Source organism: Tenrec ecaudatus, chromosome 17, assembly GCF_050624435.1.
Source record: "Tenrec ecaudatus isolate mTenEca1 chromosome 17, mTenEca1.hap1, whole genome shotgun sequence".
Classification (NCBI taxonomy): Eukaryota; Metazoa; Chordata; class Mammalia; order Afrosoricida; family Tenrecidae; genus Tenrec; species Tenrec ecaudatus.
The window spans coordinates 54,459,821-54,466,025 of record NC_134546.1 but is presented as its reverse complement, the minus strand read 5'-3'; the positions used below and the strand labels follow the sequence as shown (position 1 = coordinate 54,466,025).

General features: G+C 50.3%; 1 pseudogene; it reads left to right on the top strand.

Annotated features, from left to right (window-relative positions):
* The first annotated feature begins 250 nt into the window (after positions 1-250).
* On the top strand, positions 251-1,073 carry LOC142430615 (small ribosomal subunit protein eS1 pseudogene; annotated as a pseudogene).
* Positions 1,074-6,205: the final 5,132 nt, after the last annotated feature.

Genomic DNA, 6,205 nt, shown 5'->3' with positions numbered 1-6,205 from the left:
GGGCAGAAGTGGAAGGAGAGAGATCACTGGGATGATGGTGTGTGAAGCAGGTGAGAAAACCCGATCAGTAGAGAATATGCTGAGGAGTAAGGGAGACATGGAGAGCGTGGGCCTAGGAGAATCACTAGCCACTGTCACCAGAGATGGAGATGGCTTCCGGTTTGTAGGGGGAAGGGGTGGAGGTTCAACTTTGGCTGTTAGGTTGGCGATGTCTCTAAAACACGCAAAGAGGGGCTCTCTGCACGACGCCATGGCGGTTGGCAAGAACAGCGCCTTACCAAAGGTGGCAAAAAAGGAGCTCAGAAGAAAGTGGTTGATCCGTTTCCTAAGAAAGACTGGTCTGATGTGAAAGCACCCGCTATGTTCAACATAAGGAATATTGGGAAAACACTAGTCACCAGGACTCAAGGAACCACAATTGCATCTGATGGCCTCCAGGGTCGAGTTTTTGAAGCGAGCCTTGCTGATCTACAGAATGACGAGGTTGCCTTTAGGAAAGTTAAGTTAATGACCGAGGATGTTCAGGGCAAAAACTGCCTGACCAACTTCCACGGCATGCACCTGACACGGGACAAGATGTGCTCCATGGTCAAGAAGTGGCAGACCATGACTGAAGCTCATGTTGATGTCAAGGCGACCGATGGGTATCTACTTCGTCTGTTCTGTGTTGGTTTTACTAAAAAATGCAATGATCACATTCGGAAGACCTCTATGCTTATCACCAGCAGGTCCGCCAAATCCGAAAGAAAATGATGGAAATCATGACCCGAGAGGTGCAGACGAATGACTTGAAAGAAGTGGTCAATAAATTGATTCCAGACAGCATTGGGAAAGACATAGAAAAGGCTTGCCAGTCTATTTATCCTCTCCATGATGTGTTTGTCAGAAAAGTAAAGATGCTGAAAAAACCCAAGTTTGAATTGGGAAAACTCATGGAGCTTCATGGTGAAGGTGGCAGTTCTGGAAAAACTACTGGAGATGAGACAGGTGCAGAAGTGGAGCGAGCTGATGGCTATGAGCCAACAGTTCAAGAATCTGTTTAAAATTCAGACTTAATGTTAACAAATAAAAGATCTTATTGTGATAAAAAAAAAAAACGCAAAGAGAAAAACACATGATCATGGCGTTTCAGAGAGGAGACTAAATTGGGTCTTATCAGCGTAGAGTTGATGTGGGAAGCGATGAGCCTGGGCAAAATGTTAGAACTGGTATGTGTTATGGAGCAACATTGAGCCAAAAAATAAGGAGGGTGGAGAGAAGAGACAAGGGGACCGCTGGGAAGTGGCTCTCCCGTGGTCACTTTACACTGGAGAGAAGAATGGGGAAGCAGGAAAGCCAGGAGTGTGTAGTCTTTCAGATGTCAGGTGCAGAAAGCGTATTCGAGAGGAAGGAGTGATCCGGTGGATCACTACTGAGAGGCTCCCTAAGAGGAGGACTGCAAAGGGGGCCCTGGGACCCCGGACCTCCCAGGTTACTGGTGGCCTTGCCAAGCATGGCGGAGGATACCTTGCTAGAGGGCTTTAGGGAGGACTCCAATGAGAGACACTTCGTTTATGTAGCTACTCGGTGGGGGGGGGGGCCTTGCTGCAGGGAAATGGGGGTGGTAGCAGGTGGAAGAAATAGTGAAGAAGGATATACGAGGGGGTACCATCCCCCCAAAAACCCGGAATTGTGCTGGACGGAGCATTCCTAGAGGGACATCAAGCAACTCTCTCCGAGTCAGTGCACCCCGTGGTGGTGTCGCATGGGAAGGTTCTCTCTGGTCACAGTGAATTCTTTTGGAAAAGCAGTTTCATTCAAAGCTCTCTTTTTTGGGGGGATGGCTGTTTTAAGAGAACAGTGTGCAGCGTGTGGCTGTGAAATCTTGTTTCCTGCGTAGGAAAAATGCCGCAGAAACTGTTGTGACGTTGAACATGGCTTACAAGGACAGCGCTACGGGGCAAACTCAAGTGTGCGCGTGGTTTTCTTGTTTCAAAAAAGGTGAAATGTCAATTGATGACAAACCTTGTTCTGGACGTCCATCAAATTCCGGAAAAGATGACACATCTACTTATAATGTATTTGGAGTTTGTTCCACCAGGTCAGAGTGTTAATCAACCTTTGTGCATAGACGTTCTGAAAAGATTGTATAACAACGTGTGACAGAAAAAGGCCTGATTTGGGCAGACGGGGGACTGGTTTTGCCACTACAACAATGTACCTGCTCATGTAGTGAGTTAGTTAGTTTATTTTGCCAACCTGGCCGATAAACACAAGTGGGGTTAATTGAAGGGCAGAGGGATAAATGGCTCGGTGAGCCTCGCTTTTCGAGTTCTTGGGTCTCTTGCTTTCTGATGGTCGGACCAGGGTGTAGCTGCCTTAGCCAGTTCCCTGCTTCAGCAGGCAAGGCTCACTTCCTGCAAGACATCCCTGAGGAGAAGCCACATGGACCTACCCCGATGCAGCCCTGGGTGCTGGAGCAGCCGCATGGAGACTCCTGCCAGCTGAGATGTTTACACATTCACGGACTCCGCTTTCCTCCTGCAGTTGGCCTCATTGCCTCTGTTTTGTGAGATGGAGGAGGACTTTGTGGATTGGTGTTGGACAGATGGGTTAATGGGTTAATGTTGGACTTGTGGGCTTGGGCAGCACTGGGTTGGGATGTTTTCTTGATGCGCACTTAACCTTTATATAAAACTCTCTCTTGTACATGAGTTTCTGCGGATTTGTTTCTCTAAAGTACCCAGACTAACACATGTAGCCATCTCAGTGCACCAGTTTTTGGCAAAACACAGCATATCTCTCTTGCCCCAAGCACCTGCCTCACCTGACCTCACTCCATGTGACTTCTTTTTGTTTCTGCAAATGAAGAGGGACGTGAAAGGACTGCGATTTGATGACATAGAGGAGGTGAAGGAAAAATGAGGGAGGTGCTGTCAGCCATCCAAACAGCTGAATTTGAAAAATGTTTCCAAGAATCGAATAGCAGATTTGACAAATGTATTAAGTGTCATGGAGAGTATTTTGAAGGGGATAAGGTTGTTTTATAAAAGACAACAACATGTCAACACTGACCAATGATTACACGGAAGGTCAATGGGTTAAATGTACCAGGCAGGAGAAAGAGAGTGGCACAATGGATACAATGGACGCATATATGGATTGTGATAAAGAGTTGTATGAGCCCCTAATAAAATGATTTAAAAAAAAATAAAAGACAACAACAACATAGCTTTGAAAAAAATTCTATTGGGGGGTGGGGTATCCTCTCATATACAACTTCTAAAGATAAGGGTTGATTCTTTCCTCAATACTCACATCTCCTCGGTCATCAATCCAGTCTATGCTCCCTCTAAATCCTCTCCCCCGATCTCCACTTCTCACGGACCTGCAGCACCATGCGGGCATCACTAGTGTGCTAGGGTCTGCCTGGAAGCCACAGGGACAGGCTTCATTTCCTGACTGGGGTGATGGGCGCTTACGTAGGCATCTGAATCACTTAGGTTCCTAGGACCAGCTGACGATGATGCACTTCACTGGGATGCTTTGAAGTGAGTTTAATAACAAGACTCTTTGCAAAAGAATGGACGGTGTGTGTGGAAACTAACCACCAAGATTGGGGCAGTTTCCTGGGACTAGTCACCCTGGGGGTTCTGCTATATAGGCCTGAAAAGGGTCCTGAGAAGGGAGAGAGTGGGAGATCGCAGGCTCTAGACATCTCTGTGAGACTGGAGGGAATTAGACATGAGGGTGGCCCCTGACAACCAAACCCACCGGAAGAGACAGGATAGGAAAGTAAACCATGAGATGGTTGGTGTTATAGTTACATAAGTCTGTTGTCAATTTGAGACTCAAGGGTGAAGGGGTGGAGTTTAGCCTGTCAATCAGGTCACAGCTTGATGACCTCATCTGGAGCAGCTCAGGAGATAAATAGCTCGCTGGAAGGGGGGCATTCACTCACTCCCTGGGAAGCATTCCTGCAGACAAGACACATGGAGCTATGCTAGAGCCCTGGAGCTGAGATGCCACCGCCACTGGATCCACAAGACTTCCCGCCCACTGGCCTATGATTTCCCTGCATTTGGCGACATCGCATGTGCTTCATGACTCTGAAAAGGACTTTATAGATTGGTATTGGACATATGGGTTAATATCGGACTTATGGACTTGATCTGGACCGGGTTGGGATGTTTACTCAATATTCGATTGCTCTTGTATATAAAGTTCTTTCTTGTACACATATGATTGTCAATGAATTTGTTTCTCTAGTCTACCCAGACTGACACAGTGGGTCTTTCAATCTGTGACTGACGTGTTTGGAGACCAACTATCTAGTTGGGGGTTGGGGTGGTTGAGGGAGCAGAAGTCTCCTCAATTGTATTCAGCCAGCTGATAAAGGGGAAAGTGTCTCTCACTCAGCAAGCACTAAGGAAAACATTGTTGTGACTAAACCCAGCTGGGAGACAGGAGAAATGAGCAGATAAGATCGGATCAGGCCCAGGCCTTGGAGACTCTGGGCTGTACTGGGTCCTTAGGATCAAGACCGCGCCTAGACAACATCTCAAGCTTCCTGGGCTGAGAACGTGTCCCTTCCCTCCTGGATGTTACAAGTTCCCTGGGCAAACTTCTTGGTAAGGGATTTCCCAAGGAGGAGCCCAAACTGCCATGGACTCTTTGACACAGAAATGGAAGTTTGCCCGAAGACAGTTGGGTTTCTCTAGGCAGATGAATACCCGGGCCTCATGTATCAAGGCGCGGTAGGTTAAGTAAGGATTGGATGGTTAGCAATAGGTCAGCAGTTGGAACTTCCCAGCCACGTCTCAGGTGAAAGAAGAGGCAAGATGTACAGTCCTGGGAACCCTGTGGGGGCAGTTGTTCTCTCTTATTGGGTTCTGAGTTAGGCTTGCCTCGATGGTACCATCCTTCATTCTGGTCACATGCCAACCCTGCGGGGGCGTTGACTCTCCTCACTGTGCCAAAGGCACCGGGGTTTGGAGCTGGAGCTCTGAGATCCACACCATTCAAAACAGACACAGGTGCTGTCTAGCGCCATCCCTGCAGCAGGCTAATTTGCCACACTGCCAAGAATGAAAGGGAGGAGGAGGGGGCTGCAGTCAGTGGGGTGGGGGTGGGGGGTGGATGACAAGGATGAAGGGGACAGAGCCTGGAGAAGGAGACTGAAACCTTGGTCTCCCCTTGGGCTCCTCTTCCTTGAGGTAGTGCCCTCCTCTCTCTTCTGCCCAGATGGGGTAAGTGCCCTTCCAAGGACTTATGCCTGGCTGGCATCTGTCTTGCCATGGCAGCTCTGAACCCCCTTAGTCTTCCAGGGGGCTTGGCACCTAGTAGGTGCTCAGTGAGTGTGATTGGATGAATGAGACTAAGACTTCATGAATGAATTAAAAACAGGTGTGTGGAGTGGGTCAACTGTAAGCCCCCCTTCCACTCAAGGACAGGCAACCTGCTGACTGCCCTGTAATTCCAAGTGTCCAGTGCAGTGCTTGGCAGGGTCAGTGCCCAGAATCTTCTGTATGAGCTGACGGGCCAGATCCGGGCTGGCCTCCTCCTGGACTCTGACCAGGCCCACCCTTCTCTCCGTGTGTCTGGTCAGGACAGAACACCCAGTACTCGCTCTTGTACAAGCAGCGGCAGAGCCCTGCCTGGGCTCGTTGTGTCCTGGCAGAGACCAGGTCTTGGCGTTTCCCAGGAGGGAGTTAGAGAGGGGCTCAGACTGCCTGGGGGCATCTAGCAGCAGGGATCCCAGCTCAGACACAGGCTGCTAGTGATGATCCTGCAAGCCCTGGCTGAGGGCGCCCACGAGGGGGGGGGGGGAACAATGCTTGAGTTGCGCCACCGCCAGGCTTCCCTGGAGAGGGAAGGGGGGCCATCCTGAGCCTGCTCCCCCTTCCTCCCCAAGCCCTAGCTCTGGGTGAAACTCCCTCCTGCCTCGAGTTCGGGAAACTTTCGGAGTTTTCCTCTCCCTTCGTCACCTGCGGCGAGAGGTGTCTCCCGCGCGAGGGGACCGTCCTGGAGGCTCGCGGCGCCCCTATTTCCCGGGTAGTCTCCTCCTTCTCGGGCTGCCCGGGCTCGTGAAGGGCGGAGTCGGCGGTCCGCCCGGCCCGGCGCTCAGTGCAGAGGAATTCTCCCAATTCCGAGCCTGCTCTCCTCCTCCTTTTCCTCCTCCTCCTCCTCCTCCCTCTGGGCGCCCGCGCCTCCCCCTCGGCTAGTC